Below are 22,528 nucleotides of genomic sequence, written 5' to 3'. Positions count from 1 at the left end.
GGAATACTTTGAGTGATAAAATCAATACAGTCTGGCTATCAAGATAAAATCATGTGACGTAATGGATAATTCATAGTTTAGCGCTGCAGTTCTTTTTATTTATTTATTTTTTTAATTTTTCAGCACTTTATTTATTTATTTTTTTATTTGATAAATTTAATGCCTTTTATTGCCATACCTCATTTTACTGTGCTTTGCTTTAGTGAGCTTTATAGATACATGTTTTTTTTTTTTTTTTTTTCCTTGTTAATTTTCTGTTTAGTTGATCTATCCATAAGTGTGAGTGGGGTATTAAAGTCTCCCACTATTATTGTGTTATTGTTAATTTCTCCTTTCATACTTGTTAGGATTTGTCTTACATACTACGGTGCTCCCATGTTGGGTGGATATATATTTATAATTATTATATCTTCTTCTTGGATTGATCCTTTGATCATTATGTAGTGACCTTCTTTGTCTCTTTTCACAGCCTTTGTTTTAAAGTCTAATTTATCTGATACTGAGTATTGTGACTCCTGCTTTCTTTTGGTCCCAATTTGCATGGAAAATCTTTTTCCAGCCCTTCACTTTCAGTCTGTATGTGTCCCCTGTTTTGAGGTGGGTCTCTTGTAGACAACATATGTAGGGGTCTTGTTTTTGTATCCATTCAGCCAGTCTTTGTCTTTTGGTTGGGGCATTCAACCCATTTACGTTTAAGGTAATTACTAATAAGTATGATCCCGTTGCCATTTACTTTATTGTTTTAGGTTCGAGTTTATACACCATTTTTGTGTTTCCTGTCTAGAGAATATCCTTTAGTATTTGTTGGAGAGCTGGTTTGGTGGTGCAGAATTCTCTCAGCTTTTGCTTGTCAAAGCTTTTGATTTCTCCTTCATACTTGAATGAGATCCTTGCTGGGTACAATAATCTGGGCTGTAGGTTATTTTCTTTCATCATTTTAAGTATGTCTTGCCATTCCCTCCTGGCTTGAAGAGTTTCTATTGAAAGATCAGCTGTTATCCTTATGGGAATTCCCTTGTGTGTTATTTGTTGTTTTTCCCTTGCTGCTTTTAATATTTGTTCTTTGTGTTTGATCTTTGTTAATTTGATTAATATGTGTCTTGGGGTGTTTCTCCTTGGGTTTATCCTGTTTGGGACTCTCTGGGTTTCTTGGACTTGGGTGATTATTTCCTTCCCCATTTTAGGAAGTTTTCCAACTATTATCTCCTCAAGTATTTTCTCATGGTCTTTCTTTTTGTCTTCTTCTTCTGGAAACCCTATGATTCGAATGTTGTAGCGTTTAATATTGTCCTGGAGGTCTCTGAGATTGTCCTCATTTCTTTTAATTCGTTTTTCTTTTATCCTCTCTGATTCATTTATTTCTACCATTCTATCTTCTAATTCACTAATCCTATCTTCTGCCTCTGTTATTCTACTATTTTGTTGGCTCCAGAGTGTTTTTAATTTCATTTATTGCATTATTCATTATATATTGACTCTTTTTTATTTCTTCTAGGTCCTTGTTAAACCTTTCTTGCATCTTCTCAATCCTTGTCTCCAGGCTATTTATCTGTGATTCCATTTTAATTTCAAGATTTTGGATCAATTTCACTATCATTATTTGGAATTCTTTATCAGGTAGATTCCCTATCTCTTCCTCTTTTGTTTGGTTTGGTGGGCATTTATCCTGTTCCTTTATCTGCTGGGTATTCCTCTGTCTCTTCATCTTGTTTAAATTGCTGAGTTTGGGAGTCCTTTCTGTATTCTGGCAGTTTGTGGAGTTCTCTTTACTGTGGCGTTTCCTCGCTGTGTGTGGGTATGTAGAGGTGGCTTGTCAAGGTTTCCTGGTTAGGGAAGCTTGTGTCGGTGTTCTGGTGGGTGGAGCTGTATTTCTTCTCTTTGTTCAGTCGCGCTATGGGGAGGGAGGGAGGGATGCTGCTAACAAATGACACTGGCGTGCGCTCGCAGTGCCTCAGCCACACTGGGTCTGCCCCCGCTCACGGCGCGTGTAGCCTCCCTGCCCACACTGCTCAGGCTCTAGGTTGTTCCGCCGGGAACAATCCGAGGCTGGCCCTGGGTTGCATGCACCTCCCAGGTCCAAGCCGCTCAGGTTCAGGCACTCAGGTAGTCCTCAGAGGCGCAGACTCAGCTGGGGCTGCGTTTTGTGCTCTTCCCAGGTCCGTGCAGCTCAGGTGATGAGGTGTTTGGCGAGCGCCAATGCTGCGACTTATCGCCTCCCCGCCACTTGGTTATCTGGGTGTAAAACCGGCGCACCTTCTCAGGCAGATGTTGACCGTCCAGACCCCCAATAAGTTTTAGTTAGCAAAGAAGCCAGTTTTATAGATAATGTCTCTCTGGGGCTGCGATTGCCCCCTTCCGGCTCTGGCTGCCTGTCAGCGGAGGGGGAAGGTTTGCAGCCGGCTACCTCTGTTTAGTCCTTTGTTCCGTACGCGGGCTGGCGGTGTCTTAGGTTAGGGCTGGCTTTTCGCATGGTAGATATCCCACAGTCTGGTTTGCTAGCCCAAATTATTTCGCTCAGATAGCGCTCAGGGTATTCGGGCCAGATTCTTACTCTAAGCGATGCAGCCCGTGCCGCGCCTCCCTGCCCAGCCCCCGCTTGCTAATGGCGGATGCAGGCGTCTGCGCTAAAGACTGGTTTTTTAAGAGCAGTTTTAGGTTCACAGCAATACTGAGCAGAATTCACTGGGCTTTCCCATATTCTCTATGCCTCACATATGCTAAGCCTGCTCTATTATCAATATCCACCTCCCCCGCCCCAGGAGTGGGACATTTGTTACAACTGATGAACTTACACTGATGTATCATAATCACCTTGAGTCCACAGTAGACTTCAGGGTTCACTCTTGGTGTTATACATTCCATAGCTTTGGACAAATGTATGATGACATGCACCATCATTATAGTTCCATACACAGTATTTTTTCAGTCCTAAAAATCCTCTGTGCTCCACCTATTCATATCTTCCTTCCTAAACCCCAGCTTCTGGCAAGGACTGAATTTTTAGTGTCCCCATAATTTTTTTTTCTAAAATGCTAATAGTTTTACAGTTTATAGGTTTTTCAGATTGGATTCCCATATAATATGTAGCATTTAGAAATGGATTTTTTTTCACTTAGTTATATGTATCTAATTTCCTTCTGTATTTCTTTCATGGCTTCACAGCTTATTTCTTTTTAGCATTGACTAATACTAAAAAGCCTCTTGATAAAGTGAAAGAGGAGGGTGAAAAAGTTGGCTTAAAACTCAACATTCAGAAAACGAAGATCATGGCATCTGGTCCCATCACTTCATAGGAAATGGGGAAACAGTGGAAACAGTGTCAGACTTTATTTTTTGGGGCTCCAAAATCACTGCAGATGATTCATGGCTGGTGACTGCAGCCATGAAATTAAAAGATGCTTACTCCTTGGAAGAAAAGTTATGACCAACCTAGATAGCATATTGAAAAGCAGAGACATTACTTTGCTAACAAAGGTCCGTCTAGTCAAGGCTATGGTTTTTCCTGTGGTCATGTATGGATGTGAGAGTTGGACTGTGAAGAAGGCTGAGCGCCGAAGAATTGATGCTTTTGAACTGTGGTGCTGGAGAAGACTCTTGAGAGTGCCTTGGACTGCAAGGAGATCCAACCAGTCCATTCTGAAGGAGATCAGCCCTGGGATTTCTTTGGAAGGAATGATGCTAAAGCTGAAACTCCAGTACTTTGGCCACCTCATGCGAAGAGTTGACTCAATGGAAAAGACTCTGATGCTGGGAAGGATTGGGGGCAGGAGGAGAAGGGGATGAGAGAGGATGAGATGGCTGGATGGCATCACTGACTCGATGGATGTGAGTCTGGGTGACCTCTGGGATTTGGTGATGGACAGGGAGGCCTGGCATGCTGTGATTCATGGGGTCGCAAAGAGTCGTACATGACTGAGCAACTGAACCAAACTGAACTGAACTGAATACTCTCACATCGTAGATACAGGGGCTTCCCAAGTGGCTCAGTGGTAAAAGAATCCACCTGCCAATGCAGGAGACACAAAAGATGTGGGTTTAGTCACTGGGTTGGAAAGATCTCCTAGAGTAGGAAATGGCAACCTGCTCCAGTATTCCTGCCTGGAAAATTCCATGGACAATGGAGCTGGTGGGCTACAGTCCATGGAATTGCAAAAATGCAGACACCACTAAGCTATTGAGCACACAGTCACATCTAGATGGACCACAGTTGATTTATTCATTCACCTGCTGAAGGGCATCTTGGTTCCCCCCAGGCTTTGACAATCATGAGTAAAGCTACTGTTAACATCCATTGCGAGTTTTTTTGTGGGCATAAGTTTTCAACTCCTTTGGGTAAATACCAAAGAGTGCGAATACTCAATTGTATGGTAAGAGTATATTAAGAGTACCTGCCCTGGTGGCTAAGATGGTAAAGAATCTGCCTGCAATGCAGGAGACCCAGGTTCGATCCCTGGGTTAGGAAGATCCCTTGAAGAAGGAAATGGCAACCTGCTGCAGTATTCTTGCCTGGAGAATTCTATGGACAGAGGAGCCTAGGAGGCTACAGTCCAAGGGGTCTCAAAAAGGCAGACGCAATTGAGCGACCAACACACACACATGGTGAGAGTATATTTAGTTTGTGAGACATCACCAAACTACCTTCCAAAGTGACTGTACCGTTTGCATTCCTACCAGCAATGAGTAAGAGTTCCTGTTGTGCCACTTTCTCTCTGCTTCTATCCTCTGAAAAAGATTTTTAAAAAGTTGATATGATTTCTTCCATCAATGTTTGGTAGATATCACCAGTGAGGCCATCTTGGCCTGGTGATTTCTGTCTTAAAAAGTTATTAATTACTGATTAAATATCTTTAATAAATATAGGCCTATTCACATTGTCTATTTATTCTTGTTTGAGTTTTGGTCTTCAAGGAATTGATCCATTTCATCTAGGTTGTCAGATCTGTGAGAATACAGTTGGCTGTTCAGAATATTCCTTTATTATCCATTAATGTCCATGGGTTTTGTAGTGACATTGATAATTTGTATAGCTCATTTCTGACATTGGTAATTTGTGTCCTCTTTGTCTGGAAGCTTATCAATTTTACTGATCTTTTCAAAAAAGCAGGCTTTAAAAGATTTATTTATTTACTTTTTGATTTATTTTTTAGGCTGTCGTGGATCTCTGTTGCCATGTGGACTTTGTTTAGCTGTGGTGAGGGGGGACTACTCTCCAGTGGCAGTGTGCTGGCTTCTCATGGCAGTGGCTTCCCTGGTTGTGATGCACAAGCTCTAGGGCACTCAGGCTTCAGTAGCTGTGGCACGTGGGCTCAGGAGTTGCAGTCCCCGGGCTCTAGAGCACAGGCTCAGTAGTTGTGGCACATGGACTTCGTTGCTCCACAACATGTGAGATCATCCTAGACCAGGATCAAAGCCGTGTCTCCTTCATTGGCAGGTGGATTCTTTACCATTGAGCCACCAGAGAAGCCCCAAGAAACAGGTTTTGATTTCATAGCTCTTTATCTGTTGATTTCCTGTTTTCAATTAAATCTATTTCTACTCTATTAGCATTTCTTTTCTCCTGCTTGGTTTAGTGTGGTCTTCTTTTTTTAGAGGTTTCTAATGTGGAAACTTAGATTATTAATTTACACTTTTATTCTTTTCTATTATATAGATTTATATAAATATCCTTCTAAGTACTGCTTTCACCATATCCCACGAACTGTAATGAGTTGTGTTTTCATTTTCATTTAGTTAAAAAACAGTTTTAAGTTTTTCTTAAGATTTCTTCTTTGACCTATGTGTTTATTTAAAAGTGTGTTAGTTTATCTCCATATATTTTTGAATTTTCAGTTAGGGAAGAATTGGTAGCTTATTAACATTGAGTCTCTTAACCCATGAATGTGCTTTCTCTCCATTTACTCAAACATTCTGTAATTTCCTCCAGCAGTGTTTGTAGTTTTCTATGTGTAGGCCTTGCACATATTTTGTTAATTTTACCACTACATGTTTTATATTTTTTGTTGCTTTGATTATTAGTGTCACTTCTTCTAAATTTTGCTTTCCAACCATGTATTATTATTCTGACCCACCCTCTTTACTAAGTATAGGAAAACTCATTTCCCCTAAATATGAATACCAAAAAAGGGATTACAGTTATTAGAAGAAAAAAATCTCTAGTAAAGTGAGCAGAATAATGTTCCTATATATAGGAAGACAGTATTTGGGACATATTTATACTAAACATGGCAACTATAAACACATTATTAATTTACACTGCGTTGCGATATTAACAAAATCACTTAAGTAAGTTGTGTCCTGGGACACAGCTCTGAGGCCTCTGAAGGTGGCAGCACTTAGATAGGAGAAAGCAGTTAGAAGCATAAGAATTTGAAAAAAAGAAAAATGATCTCTATTTTCAGATGATATTCTTAGTTATCCAAAAAGCCCTACGCATCAGTGGAAGGCTAATACAAGGAATAAAATGATTGAGTAAAGTAGTAGATTATAAATCAACATTCAAAGCAGTAGCTTTATTATATAGAGAAAGAAATTGTGTAGGAGATGTAATAGAAAAAATGTAATAGAAAATAGAAAATAGGGATGGTATGGGGAGGGAGGAGGGAGAAGGGTTCAGGATGGGGAACATGCGTATACCTGTGGCGGATTCATGTTGATATATGGCAAAACCAATACAATATTGTAAAGTTAAAAAAGAAAAAAAAGAAAAAAAAAAGACTCACTTTATTATACCCAAATTAAAATAAATAAGAACAAATTTAAAAAGAAACATCCAAAACATATAATGAAGAAATGGAGAAGGGAATGGCCATCCACTCCAGTGTTCTTTCCTGGAGAATTCCACGGACAGAGGAGCCTGGTGGGCTACAGTCCATGGGGTCACAAAGAGTCGGACACAGCTGAGCGACTAATACACATAATGAAGAAAATTATAAAATGGTCTCAGTTCAGTTCAGTCGCTCATTCGTGTCTGACTCCTTGTGGCCCCATGAATCACAGCACGCCAGGCCTCCCTGTCCATCACCAACTCCCAGAGTTCACTCAGACTCACGTCCATCGAGTCAGTGATGCCATCCAGCCATCTTATCCTCTGTCGTCCCCTTCTCCTCCTGCCCCCAATCCTTCCCAGCATCAGAGTCTTTTCCAATGAGTCAACTCTTCACATGAGGTTGCCAAAGTACTGGAGTTTCAGCTTTAGCATCATTCCTTCCAAAGAAATCCCAGGGCTGATCTCCTTCAGAATGGACTGGTTGGATCTCCTCGCAGTCCAAGGGACTCTCAAGAGTCTTCTCCAACACCACAGTTCAAAAGCATCAATTCTTCAGCGCTCAGCCTTCTTCACAGTCCAACTCTCACATCCATACATGACCACAGGAAAAACCATAGCCTTGACTAGACGAACCTTTGTTGGCAAAGTAATGTCTCTGCTTTTCAATATGCTGTCCAGGTTGGTCATAACTTTCCTTCCAAGGAGTAAGCGTCTTTTAATTTCATGGCTGCAGTCACCATCTGCAGTGATTTTGGAGCCCAGAAAAATAAAGTCTCACACTGTTTCCACTGTTTCCCCATCTATTTCCCATGAAGTAATGGAACTGGATGCCATGATCTTAGTTTTTTGAATGTTGAGTTTTAAGCCAATGTTTTCACTCTCCTCTATCACCGTCATCAAGAGGCTTTTGAGTTCCTCTTCACTTTCTGCCATAAGGGTGGTGTCATCTGCATGCAAAAATTAGTTTGAACATATGGAATGTCATATTGTAAACTTGAATAGATGGAGGAAACATCATATAGAGGTCAATTTTCCCTAAGTTAATTTATAAGTTTAACAAAGCCCCCCTCCAATGACTATCAGATTATTTTTCTTGGAAATAGAAAAATGGATTATAAATTTCACTTAAAAGAATCATATAATGTATGTAGGAAGTCACTGGAAAAGTAGAGCAATGGGAGTGGGATAGACCAACTACATATTAAAAAAACGAAAACTTATCTAAAACAGAGTGATCATGATGTCTGAACAGATGGCCAGACTAATGGAACAAGATGGAAAACCCATGGACTTCATTGTGAATGGCAACACTATATGCTATTATGTACACTATAAAAGCAGCATACCAAACCTATGGAAAATTATGAACTTTTAATAAGTGGTATTGGAATAAACTAAACAGCCATTGTGACATATATAAAATTGGATATATTCCTCATAATGAATATTAAGATAGATTTCAAATACATAAGAGATTTAAATGGTAAAAAAAAAATCATGTGAGTAGTAGGAGCAAACATGAGTGGAAAGTTCATGAAATCCAGAAGGGAAAAGAGTGGTTAGCATGGTAAAAAGAAAGAACTTAGCATGGCAAAAACAAACAAAAGAAATATTTTTACCTGTTGGGGGCCAGAGTGACGTACTCCGCCCGTGGCAAAGGTCATGAGGAAGGAGGCTCGACATACGCAAAGGCGGGATCGAGCCTCAGGAGTCCCCCTGGAAATTCTCAAGCATCTACCCCCATAACCAGAGCCTGCCTACTTTACTACTTTGTGCTCACCTACACCTCTGACTTTACAGGGGGCTGTCCCCCACCACCTCTTTCGGAGAAGGAGTTAACTTAGAGCTCCAGTTAATAATAATTCCTGGGCATGATAAGAGTGTTTTAACCTACAAACTCCTCTGAAGGTTCTCTAGCCTGCCTGACAGGCTTGTCCGGCCACATGTGATTGCTCACAGCCTCCCAACCGTGAGAGGCACGAGATGCTTTAAACCTTCTAAAAACAGGTTCCTTAGAAAAGTTAGAAAACTATTAGTATAAGTATAATGGGCTGATTAGAAATTGTATTGGTGAAGGGTTTTTCATTTGTTGAGCCAATGTTTGTTGCTAAGTCTCCACATCCCCTGCCCTTTCACACATTAATGAATATATAGAAGAAATAAGTATTAACCTTTGATATAAATCACGTTAGACCTTAGGCTAAGTAAATTCTTTCCTTAACTAAAACCCACTCTATCCTCACCCTATAGGAATGTAACTTTATTTGGGTGGCGTCTGTTTTAAGAATAATCACCCCTGGAGAAATAAGTGTCCTGGTTGACTGACCGTTGTCACAAGGAGAGGGTCGTAAATTGTCAGCAGCCCCCCCCCTGGCCAGAAGATGATGTAACACCCCTAAGACCTCTGTATACATTTGTGTGAAGCACCTGACTTTAATAAAAGTCAGGACTGCTGTCCCCACGTGACTTTTGTATAACATCTCAGTGTATAAAAACAGACTCTGGAAAATAAAGAATGGGGATCAGTTTCTCGAAATACTGGTCTCCCCATGTCGCTCTTTCTCCCACTCTGGCTGAGTGTCCATCTGGAGCGCGGAACCCACCATGCTTACTAATTATGCCTGGGCTTCTAAGATCCGACCGGGGAGGCCTCAGTGTCTCCTCTCCTTCGGGAGAACGGAAGGACGCCTGTGGCCTACATAAGTGGTGCAAGCTTCTTGTCTTGAAGTTTTATTGGTCTCCCGCGTAAACCAAGCTACTCAGCCTCTTTTCTCCACTGAATTCTCCTACTGAGCTATCCTCATCCTATTACTCTTTATATCTTTGATAAAATATTTAAATAAATAGGTCGCCGACGCCGTCCCCGCTTCGAATACCCTGGATCAGCCGGGGCTGGACCCCGGCATTTACCAAACATAGAAACACAAAAGAAAAATTGAAAAAAAATTGCAATTTTTATCACAGACCAAGTATAAAGAACCTCTAAAATGGAGAAGAAAAAAGTCAACCACTCTGTAGAAAAAAAGGGCTAGCAAATTAAATAGCTCATGAAATTGTTCTTAACAGTAAAACAATGCTCCACTTCATTTATAATAAGAGAAATGCAAATTAACATACTGTAAAAACTAATTTTTACCTATCATATTGGCAAGAATTCAAAAGTTTGATAACCTATGTTATTGGTGACACTATGGGAAAAATGGATATTCTTATATATTTCTGATAGGAATCAAAATAATACAATAATTTGGAGGGGAATTTGTCAACATCTAGCAAAATTACAGTGGCCCAGATGGCAAAGAACCTGCCTGCAATGCGGGAGACCTAGGTTCGATCCCTGGGTCTAGATGATACCCTGGAGAAGGGAATGGAAACCCACTCCAGTATTCTTGCCTGGAGAATCCCCATGGACAGAGGAGCCTTGCGGGCTACCGTCCATGGGTTCACAAATTGTCAGACATGACTGAGTGACTATCCACACACAGCAAAATTATACATACATAACCTTTGAGCTAGTGTTCTAATTTCTAGAGCTCTAGAAGGTACAGTAGCAAAATGCAGTAAAGCAGCAAAAATGCAAAGAACCCAAGTGAAAAGCTCTTTAGTTCAGCATTATTTGTGATAGCACAAGTCTGGAAATTTCTAAACTTTTCCCTGTTCATCAACAGGACACTGTGGATGCTACACAAGAAATTATCATGCTGCTGTAGAAGAAAATAAGGAATATCTTCTATAGAGGATCTCTAGTATGTGTAGTATCAATGGAAAAGAAAATGAGGTGGAGAAAGTGTGCATTTATGTTACTGTATTTTTAAGGGGAGAAAGTAGAGAATACACACGTATTTGAGTGTGTGTGTGTCTTAGTTACTCAGTTGTGTCTATCTCTTTGCACCCCCAAGGACTGTAGCCCACCAGGCTCCTCTGTCCATGGGATTCTCCAAGCAAGAATACTGGATTGGGTAGCCATTCTCTTCTCCAGGGGATCTTCTTAACCCAGAGGTGGAACCTTGATCTTCTATACAACAAGTGGATTCTTTGCCATCTGAGCCACCAGGGAAGTGTATGTATTTAATGGAAAGTTAAATAAACAGACAAAAATACTTATTATTCTTTGGGAAAGAACATGGTATGAAGGAGACAGAAGCTACATTTCTGTGAACATAATTTGATTTATAGATTTGACTTTGTAACAATGTATTTTATATAATTATAAACAAAATGACATTAAAAATAATACTAAAAACAAAAACAACATAAAATAAATTAATCTAAATGTATGAAATTGGTGAAAGTGTTAGTCACTCAGTCATGTCTGACTCTTTGCGACCCCATGGACTGTAGCCTGCCAGGCTCCTCTGTCCATGGAGTTTCCCCGGCAAGAATACCGGAGTGGGTTGCCATTTCCTCCGCCAGGATCTTCCTGACCAGGGATAGAACCCAGATCTCCTGCATTGCAGGTAGATTCTGTACCATTTGAGACTGGTAGCGCAATCACAAAGAAGGGTGTTATGTCTATTAAATTTGTATTATAGTTAACTAAACCAAAGTTGACTGTATATCTCCAATGTATTATATACAAAGGACCAAAGGAGAAAACAAAAAAGACAAAATAATATTAAACTGGTTTTGGTAATCATATTGTTGGTGGTAATGCAGGTGCTATTTTGAGACTGGTGAGTATGTGTTGTGGGATAAAATATAATAACTGGATATTAACAGCTGGAATATTTTACATAGGAGAAAAAATATAGATACTAAGATGAAGTATCTTAAAAAATTAATAAAAGTTACAGTTACTTATGAAGTATCTTGATGAAGTTAGTAGTTCTGTAGTTCTGTAGTTCCAATTCAAATCCTGTAGTTCTGGATTTGAATTGGAAATATCAGTGAAAACACATGCTTTATTATATCATTAAAAAAACAGTTTCCTAGCCCTTTCCACTAAAGTGCTCTGCGAAACAATAATGATCCCAAATCATTGAATATCTTTAGGTACTGATTGTGGTCTCTGTATCTCAATTTCCATTTAAAGAAACCAGACCTTGATGAAGAAACGCAGATTTCACAATCTTGGGCAGAAAATGTACAAGGTAAGCCTGAAATATCTTGTTATATCAGAAAGTAAAGTAATTATCAAAGACAACTAGTGTTGTATCAAAAGGATGAAGGAACCATCTTGAATAGACTCTTTTTGGATGAACTGTGTAACACTGTCAACATAATTATGAAAAGAATTGCAGTGATCTGAAACACGTCAAACTGGTTTAAATCCATGAATGCGTGATAGCAAAGAAATCATTGGTCACTTTTGGATTATCTAGGTTATCAACTCATTGTTCTGGAAAAAAGATTGCTGCTAAATGGAAGGTATCAAACAGATATTCTTATTTTCTGATTCAAAATATATTCCTGGGTAACCAGATATTTGGTGATGGGAAATGTGTATTTATGAGTATTTCAGCTAATTATGAAGATGGAATAAGTAGTGTATCACTCTTTTGCAATCCTAATAAATTAATGGATCTCAATAATGATCTTCATTGGTTCTTGACATACCATATCAAGAATCAACTAGGTGTTACACACCTCCTACTGAAAGTAAATTATGTCACTTATGAGATACCTTTGCCAAGAAATAAAAAAAAATCTCTAGATTTAGTGTCCAATTCATAGGAAATCCTAGAAGGAGAGGAACATGCTGAATTATACCTTGGGGATGTAATCTGCAAAATCATACTGTGGAATGATCCACAGGGGAATAGACAGCACTTCTTCAGCAAATAAATTGAAAAGAAAGAAAGAGATAAGAGAAGGCACATAACCAATTACAACGTATTGACCTTATTTGGATTCTGATTGTAGCATAAGAACATAAAGAAAAGTGGTGAGGAAAAGAGGAACAGAAAGAAAAAGACACAGACATGCAGAAATTTGACACTTCTAGAGATTTGAACATTGTGTGTATTTTTAATAATATTAAGGAATTGTTATAGACTAGAAGCAAGATACCCTAATAACAGTAAACACATCAAATGCCATGTTTTATAAATATCATCCTCTACTCAACAAATGGCTGATTCCAGGTCTGGTTTGGGGAAAGGACAAAATGTCTAGTGCTGAAAAGCGAGAAAGTATTCAAAGACTAATGGTGATATTTCAAAAAGAAACAGAAGCCTATAGAAAAGTTCTTACACTGTCAGAATTTGGAATACTTTGGGCATCAAAAATGAAAGATGTAAGTAATGGCTTACATATTAAATGCAGGAGATTTCTGAGTCCATGATGTACTTGCTATTGTGTCAGTCACTCAGTTATGTCTGACTCTTTATGACCTAACGGGCTGTAGCCCACCAGGCTCCTCTGTCAATGAGATTCTGCAGGCAAAAATACTGGAGTTGGTTGCCATTTCCTTCTCCAGGGGATCTTCCCAACCTAGGGATCGAAATAGCATTTCCTGCATTGGCACGCAGGTTCTATAGCACTGAGCCACCCGGGAAACATGATGTACTTAAAAAAAGATAAATATAGAGAAAGGGAAAATGGAGAGAAACTCCTTTTTTGGAGTGTGGGGAGGAAATACAAACTAATAAAAGTAGAATAGGAGATTCTCCTTTTGAAACTATGTAATACTTGAGTTAGGCAAAGATCATTAATAAATGCTGTAACTATTGGATCAAAGGTTTCTGGTTAATGGAATATTCATGTGATAGTGTGGTATCTTCTCACAGATTAACTTCTTATCACAAAAAGAAAAAAGCATGCCTTTAGCAAGTGATCAAATTTATTATTACTAGTACAGGTACTGCTACCAGTGACAATAATATCATGACTTGGTATCAAGCAAGAAGAAGTGCATATCATTTATGTACTTAGTGTTCTTGGGGGAAAAAGTTTGAATTTGAATCTAGTACTGAGAAAATAATCTGACATCTCCATATATGAGATAGGCATTAGGACAACTGTTGTAGACTCTTCATAAAAAAAAAATAAGAATGTCATAGAAAAAAAAAAGAAAATAAAAAAAGCTGCTCTAAAGAGATTAAAGAGACATTACAAGCAAATGCTTTGTGTAAAACTTGACTTGGCTTTTGGATGTGACAAAAAGAACTATTGAAAACATTTAAGAAGCTTCTGGAATATTTAAGTAAGGACAGGATATTAGGTGATATTATTGATTATTATCAATATGATATTAGTGCTTTGTTCATGTAGGAGAATGTCTGTACTCTTAGGAATGCTGGCTGGAGTATCTAGGGGTGAAGTGTTTCAGTTTCAAATGGTTCATAAAATGTGCACATATGGATGAATATATGTGTCAGTTCAGTTGGGTCACTCAGTTGCCGACTCTTTGTGATCCCATGGACTGAAGCACTCCCTATATGTATGGAGAAAGATAAAGAATGTGGCAAAATAGTAAAGCTGGTGAAACTTGGTGAAAGTATAGAGGTGTTTTTAGTTCTGTGAATGTATTTTTTCCTATAGATTTGAACACTTTTCTAATAAAAATTTGGAAAGAATGAAAACCAAAAATAATACTTTGTGTATATTAAGAATTTAATGTTTACTTAGATTTGTATGAATAATTTAAAAAATCTTGTAAAGTAGGATTAATTCTTTCTCTTTAGGCAAGATATAGTCAATTGGAATTCTGAATCTATCTTGCATAAATCCTACCATAATTATAAGGATGTCCATTTTCAGTTATTGTAAAACTAAGTAAAGTCATTTCTAAAACAATTAGGTAAAATTACACTAAATGTATTTTTTTCCTTTAATATTTTACATTTCTCTCCTACAATTCACTTTTATTTGAATCTTTCCAAGGCATTCAGACTAATTTTTTATAAAAGAAACAACTCTTTCTTCTCACATTTACATTTCATTAGTCTATATGATATGTAATTAAATATAATTAAAACAACAGGTACAACAAATATTAGCAAGTCTGAGGACAAATACATTTAATGCTTGGTTTAATATACAATTCAACTAGTGAGATCTGAAGAAGTACATGGATGTCTAAAAATACTATACCAGATGTAAGGATTTAATATACTGTAGTATTAGCTGAGATATTCCACAATAACACTGTGAATAGGTGGTTAATTCAACAGATTGCTTCAGTGGTAATTGGTTAGAGAGGGTGCAGCATAGTGCATACTCCCCAAACCTATGTTGCAAACAGGAGTCAATATTGTTCATACACAGTTAAGTTCTGTTTATATTCATCCTCTGGTCAGATTAGTTTATGAGTAACCTCTTCTGTCTAAATTACTGTCATGGCCCTTCCCATAATTGAGCTAAATAAAATGGCTTTAGAGTTTGTGACGGTCACAAATGGGCACTTTATGTCACTTTTCTTTCCTTTTATTCTGTAACGCTCCACCCACAATAAATTGAAGCTGCTCACTTGGGAATTACTTAGCTTTAGTATCGCAGAGAGCATTGCATAGACTCTTAGAGCTGTTAGTTTTAGTAGTTTTATTGGTTGTTTCTGAGGCAACTCCAACGAATTTCTGACTCTGTTAAAGCAGTATTGTAAGTTTTATAGCTACCACATCAGAATCCTCTCAGAGCTGGGGCTCACTGTGAGAGGACTGTTGCTTTTCCTATTTGACCTTTCCTTCTAAGACAAGTTTTCCCCGCTCTGTGAGCCCGGAGAATGCTGTCCTGAGGAAGACCCTTTCCTGCCAGAGGCACTCCAGACAGCAGGGCTTAGGTTTCTGTCTCTGTTCACTGAACTCGCTGTTCTGCTCTTTGAGGAGACAAGGCTGAGAAGCTGTTGAGGGAGGCTTTCAGCAGATTTGTTAAGAGCCAGCATTTCTCTTCTCTAGAGCATATTGTGCGTAAACGCTACTCTTCCCCTGAGGGCACCTTTCAGGTTCTGGCTTTTTCGGGCAAAGCAACAGACCTTAATTATTTCACTTTCAATCAATTCTGAAGCCTCAAAGACCAAAATTGTCTCTTCAGATCCACTCAGACACCAAAGAGAGGTGTAGGAAAGAAATTGCTGCACATTTTTCAGCAGCTGTAAAACTCAAATTCATCTCTGGCTTTCATTTTCTATGTGGTGATCAGGAATTGAAGCTAACTCTCAAATTAGCAAAAATAAAATGTTTCAGGAAATACCTTAGAGAATACATGAGATTTGGCATGGGAAAAGCTCCTATAGTCACTATGGCAGGCTTTACTACTTACTGTTCATTAACCTGCAAGCCAAGCGGAACAGCCAAAAAAAAAAGTTGAATGCATATACTCTTTCCCCGGTGGCTCAGTGGTAAAGAATCCGCCTGCAGTGTGGGAAACATGGGTTCGATCATGGGTCAGAAAGATTCCCTGGGGGAGGAAATGGCAACCCCCTCCAATATTCTTGCCTGGAAAATCCCACAGACAGAGGAGCCTGGCAGGCTACAGTCCTATAGTCCGTGGGGTCACAGAGTCAGACACGACTTAGTGACTAAACAAGAACAACACCACCACCAACAAATTCAATGTCCAGTTCACTTCTTATACATGGGAGAATTATACTGTCTCTACCCTTAAAGTCAGATGTGGTCATGGGACTTCCCTTTGGCCAGTGAAATGTGGATGCATTTAATTTCCAAAGCTTGAATCTCTACCTCTCTGACTATTGACAAACATAGTTTTCATGTAGTCTTTGAAGATGAACCATCCGTATTCTGAATCTGATCACTTGTTCCTTTTGGAAACTAACTGAATTTATTATCCATTTTATACATATACCTCAATTTATTTTTTAGGGGAAAAAAACAGGAATAAATGGATTAAAAAAAAATGCTTATGCCTTAAGGAAGTCCAAGTGAATTCTTTTGTGTAATCAAATATATAAATATGCATATTATAACATTTTCACACACTGACTTTGTGTAAAGGAGAGCATATCAGATAATCTTCCCTCCTTAGCTGTTGTGTAGCTGTGCTTACTCATCAAACAAATGCTTCTTGAGCACCTGTCACATTCAAAGTCCTGTGACAAGTCCTGCGTGTACATGTTTAGATGTCACTATAGCTGTGCGTAAGTACTGTGTGTGATTTGCTGCTCTGGACTCAGTCGGTCCCCCCATTCCCCAGTTGATTTGTTGAAGCCCTAATCTCCAATGTGGCTGCATTTGGAGCTAAGGCTTTTAGGTAAATTGAGCTCGTAAGGATAGGGTCCTAATGAGACAGTATTGGTGGCTATAAAGAAGAGAACTTTCTCTACCTCACTCCACATGCACATACTAAGAAAAGTTAATACGAGCACACAGCGAGAAGGCAGTAAGACGAAGAAGCCATAGCTTTAGCTTAGCCCCCAAGATGATAGCTTACACCTTGTCTTGGGATCCCAGGCGAGATGATAGGTGAAAGATGATAGATAAAGCTTATGGTGTTTGGTGAATGCCGGATTTGTGGTCTCCGAAGGAGAAGATTTAACTCTGGGACCAACGACAATCTCAGTCACTTATAGCTTTGTGTACTAGAAATTTTATTAAAGTGATAGTAACAGAAAAAAAAAGCTGACATAGACATCAGAAGGGGGTAGAAAGATTACCAGCCTTGCTAGTTTAAGTAGAGCATTATATACTTTTGTTAGCTGCTGAGAATAGAAAAAAATGCCTCAAGGATGTGAAAATTTTTCCCAGGCCCTATCCCATAACACAGTCCTAGGATGACATCAGCACAAGAGTAGCCAGAAGGAACAGGTTAACCCAGAGCTCAAGGTTGTGGGAGAAACCAGAGCTCAAGGCTGTGGAAGTTTTACCCAAACCTTCTCCCATAACATACATTCTGAGCTTAAAAAAGCATGTCCTTGAGCAAGAGATACTGCTGCCCACGAGGTCTACGTGTCTAAGGTAAAAGAATGTGAAAAATGAAGAATGTTCATTTCATCCTTAAAGGGCCTTGGTCTCCCTAGCAACATGCCTAAGTTAACTCTCTCAGAAGTCTATGAGCTTGGAAGAGGGTGTTCATCAGAACCCAACCATGCTTATCTTCTCACTTTGATCTTCTAGCTTCCAGAACTGTGAGGAAATAAATTTCTATTGTTTAAGTCAGCTAACTTATGGTTCTTTGTCATGGCAGCCTGAGCTGACTAATACATTTGTCAAATCCAGGGATTTAATAACTAGAGCACCTGTGACTCTTATAAGAAATTAAGGGAAACACAATAATATAGAACTATAATTTGTATGAATGGCTGTAAACTTATGAAATTTATAACCGTAAGAAGTATTAAAGGGAAATAAAATTATAACAAATCTAAAGAACAGAAAAATTCATGAACAATCTGATTCATAATAGTATATTAAGGGAAATCAGAATTCTATACTTTTAAAAATAAAATGGGGAAGAATTAAAAAAAATCTAGCAATGTAATCAATTCATTTTTTCTTGAAAAGGTGCTTCAAAGTCTCCTTAGACAATAATATCTCTACTACGGTTCAAAACTACCTGAGTCAGAATCACATTGGTGTGCTGTTAGATGGATAGTTCTCAGGACAGTATCACAGCATATTCAATTTCTCTGAGGGAATTTTCATTTTAAACAAGTTCTCTTAGTGATCCTTAGACACACTAAAGTCTGAGATCTCCTATTTTAGGCATTGTGGGGCTGCATAAAAATGTTAGTCTTTGTCCCTGCAATGAGTCATCTACTGATGCATGAAGTAAAGGCAGACCAAGATGGAAAGTGATCAAGTGTTCTAATGTATGATATAGAATATAGGAGTAGTATTTTTAGTTGAAGAGATCAATAGGGAATAGAAAGTAGCTACTAGTGATCTGTTCCCAGAACTCTGGGACCTGAGAAAGAAAGGGACAATGGACCAGAGCAGTCGGGGAGGCCTCAGTGGCGCGTGCCACCACTTGAAGAGTAAAAATGCTCTCTCTCTTCAACACTTCTTAGAAAATGGCAAAAAAAGAATAAAATTAAGTTTTTCTTTCACAAGGACAGAGAGTGCAGAGAGACTATAGGCGTGGATGAAAAATTTTTGGAGGACAGAAAGAAATGAGGAGGTAGCACTGACTAGACTAGAAGTATGCCAACTACCCTAGATTATACCCGATTACTATAAATATACCATGAACACCCTCTGGAGGCTCAGCCCTTGGAGTGCCACGTGTTGCAGAAGTTGAGGGAGAGGGATATATAAAGATAAAAGGGGACATGTAAGTGGTTGGACCCTGGCCACCTGTGTTTCAGGAGCACTAGATTTATTCTCTGGATTTAAACTGGAGGAGACTTGAAGTCAGTGACATTAAGCAGAGTAGAGTGAAGCAGCAGGTCAAGGACTAAAATAGGAATTATTGATCCATTTACTGAACAGTGAGATTCTCAGCACCATCTCTCATCTGTACTCTAATCTCAATATCTGACACACAGATATAGTCTCTCCAGTCCTTTACCCCCAACCTTAATACTAAATGGCATTGATTTTTCAAATCTAAGTAAAGATTTGAAGTATCCATTCAGGTATGACATAAATCAAATCCCTTACAATTATATGGTGGAAGTGACAAATAGATTCAAGGGATTAGATCTGATAGATTGCCCGAAGAACTATGGATGGAGACTTGTGACATTGTACAGGAGGCAGGGATCAAGACCATCCCCAAGAAAATGAAATGCAGAAAGGCAAAATGGCTATTTAAGGAGCCTTAAAAATAGCTGAGAAAAGAAAAGATGCGAAAGGCAAAGGAGGAAAGGAAAGATATACCCATTTGAATGCAGAGTTCCAAAGAATAGCAAGGAGAGATAAGAAAGACTTCCTCAGTGATCAATGCAAAGAAACAGAGGAAAACAATAGAATGGGAAAGACTAGAGATTTCCTCAAGAAAATTAGAGATACCAAGGAAACATTTCATGCAAAGATGGGCACAACCAAAATCACTGCAGATGGTGACTGCAGCCATGAAATTAAAAGATGCTTACTCCTTGGAAGGAAAGTTATGACCAACCTAGATAGCATATTCAAAAGCAGAGCCATTACTTTGACAACAAAGGTCCATCTTGTCAAGGCTATCGTTTTTCCTGTGGTCATGTATAGATGTGAGAGTTGGACTGTGAAGAAGGCTGAACACCAAAGAACTGATGCTTTTGAACTGTGGTGTTGGAGAAGACTCTTGAGAGTGCATTGGACTGCAAGGAGATCCAACCAGTCCATTCTGAAGGAGATCAGCCCTGGGATTTCTTTGGAAGGAATGATGCTAAAGCTCCAACTCCAGCACTTTGGCCACTTCATGCGAAGAGTTGACTCATTGGAAAAGACTCTGATGCTGGGAGGGATTGGGGGCAAGAGGAGAAGGAGACAACAGAGGATGAGATGGCTGGATGGCATCACTGACTTGATGGACGTGAGTCTGAGTGAACTCTGGGAGTTGGTGATGGACAGGGAGGCCTGGCGTGCTGCAATTCATGGGGTCGCAAAGAGTCGGACATGACTGAGTGACTGAAATGAACTGAACAGAACAGAAGCAGAAGAGATTAAGAAGAGGTGGCAAGAATACACAGAAGAACTATACAAAAAGGATCTTCATGACCCAGATAACCACAATGGTGTGATCACTCACCTAGAGCCAGACAACCTAGAATGCAAAGTCAAGAGGGCCTTAGGAAGCATCACTATGAACAAAGCTAGTCGAGGTGATGGAATTCCAGTTGAGCTATTTCAAATCCTAAAAGATGGTGCTGTGAAAGTGCTGCCCTCAGTATGCCAACAAATTTGGAAAATACAGCAGTGGTCACAGGACTGGAAAAGGTCAGTTTTCATTCTAATCCCAAAGAAAGGCAATGACAAAGAATGCTCAAACTACTGTACAATTGCACTCACCTCACAACACTAGCAAAGTAATGCTTAAAATTCTCCATGCTAGGCTTCAACAGTACGTAAACTGTGAACTTCCAAATGTTCAAGCTGGATTTAGAAAAGGCAAAGGAACCAGAGATCAAATTGCCGGCATCCACTGGATCATGGAAAAAGAAAGAGAGTTCCAGAAAACCATCTATTTCTGCTTTATAGACTATGCCAAAACCTTTGACTATGTGGATCACAACAAACTGTGGAAAATTCTGAAAGAGATGGGAATACCAGACCACCTGACCTGCCTCCTGAGAAACCTGTATGCAGATCAAGAAGCAACAGTTAGAGCTGGACTTGGAAGGACAAACTGGTTCCAAATCAGATCACATCAGATCAGTCGCTCAGTCGTGTCCGACTCTTTGCGACCCCATGAATCGCAGCACGCCAGGCCTCCCTGTCCATCACCAACTCCCGGAGTTCACTCAAACTCAACGTCCATCGAGTCAGTGATGCCATCCAGCCATCTCATCCTCTGTCGTCCCCTTCTCCTCTTGCCCCCAATCCCTCCCAGCATCAGAGTCTTTTCCAATGAGTCAACTCCTTGCATGAAGTGGCCAAAGTACTGGAGTTGCAGCTTTAGCATCATTTCTTCCAAAGAAATCCCAGGGTTGATCTCCTTAAGAATGGACTGGTTGGATCTCCCTGCAGTCCAAGGGACTCTCAAGAGTCTTCTCCAACACCACAGTTCAAAAGCATCAATTCTTCGGCATTCAGCCTTCTTCACAGTCCAACTCTCACATCCATACATGACCACTGGAAAAACCATAGCCTTGACTAGACAAACCTTTGTTGGCAAAGTAATGTCTCTGCTTTTGAATATGCTATCTAGGTTAGTCATAACTTTCCTTCCAAGGAGTAAGCGTCTTTTAATTTCATGGCTGCAGTTACCATCTGCAGTGATTTTGGAGACCAGAAAAATAAAGTCTGACACTGTTTCCACTGTTTCCCCATCTATTTCCCATGAAGTGATGGGACCGGATGCCATGATCTTCGTTTTCTGAATGTGGAGCTTTAAGCCAACTTTTTCACTCTCCACTTTCACTTTCATCAAGAGGCTTTTGAGTTCCTCTTCACTTTCTGCCATAAGGGTGGTGTCATCTGCATATATGAGGTTATTGATATTTTTCCCGGCAATCTTGATTCCAGCTTGTGTTTCTTCCAGCCCAGCATTTCTCATGATGTACTCTGCATATAAGTTAAATAAACAGGGTGACAATATACAGCCTTGACGTACTCCTTTTCGTATTTGGAACCAGTCTGTTGTTCCATGTCCAGTTCTAACTGTTGCTTCCTGACCTGCATACAAATTTCTCAAGAGGCAGATCAGATAGTCTGGTATTCCCACCTTTTTCAGAATTTTCCACAGTTTATTGTGATCCACACAGTTAAAGGCTTTGGCATAGTCAATAAAGCAGAACTAGATGTTTTTCTGGAACTCTCTTGCTTTTTCCATGATCCAACGGATGTTGGCAATTTGATCTCTGGTTCCTCTGCCTTTTCTAAAACCAGCTTGAACATCAGGAAGTTCATGGTTCACATATTGCTGAAGCCTGGCTTGGAGAATTTTGAGCATTACTTTACTAGCGTGTGAGATGAATGCAATTGTGCAGTAGTTTGAGCATTCTTTGGCATTGCCTTTCTTTGGGATTGGAATGAAAACTGACCTTTTCCAGTCCTGTGGCCACTGCTGAGTTTTCCAAATTTGTTGGCATATTGAGTGCAGCACTTGAACAGCATCATCTTTCAGGATTTGGAATAGCTCAACTGGAATTCTATCACCTCCACTAGCTTTGTTCATAGTGATGCTTTCTAAGGCCCACTTGACTTCACATTCCAGGATGTCTGGCTCTAGGTTAGTGATCACACCATCGTGATTGTCTGGGTCGTGAAGATCTTTTTTGTA

At 39.4% G+C, this 22,528-nt stretch overlaps 1 long non-coding RNA gene across 1 annotated transcript in view; it reads left to right on the top strand.

Moving 5' to 3' along the window:
• The window catches only part of LOC138984737 (uncharacterized), a 336,274-nt gene that overhangs the window by 79,261 nt on the left and 234,485 nt on the right, over positions 1-22,528 (top strand). Inside the window, exons 2-3 of the long non-coding RNA XR_011462021.1 lie at positions 10,666-10,826; positions 11,799-11,856. This is a non-coding gene — a long non-coding RNA (uncharacterized lncRNA). The remainder of the gene's footprint in view (positions 1-10,665; positions 10,827-11,798; positions 11,857-22,528) is intronic.

This window comes from Bos mutus, chromosome 22 (genome assembly GCF_027580195.1).
Source record: "Bos mutus isolate GX-2022 chromosome 22, NWIPB_WYAK_1.1, whole genome shotgun sequence".
NCBI classification, from domain to species: domain Eukaryota; kingdom Metazoa; phylum Chordata; class Mammalia; order Artiodactyla; family Bovidae; genus Bos; species Bos mutus.
Note: the sequence above shows the minus strand (reverse complement) of the source record. Positions and strands in the feature narration are given on the sequence as shown.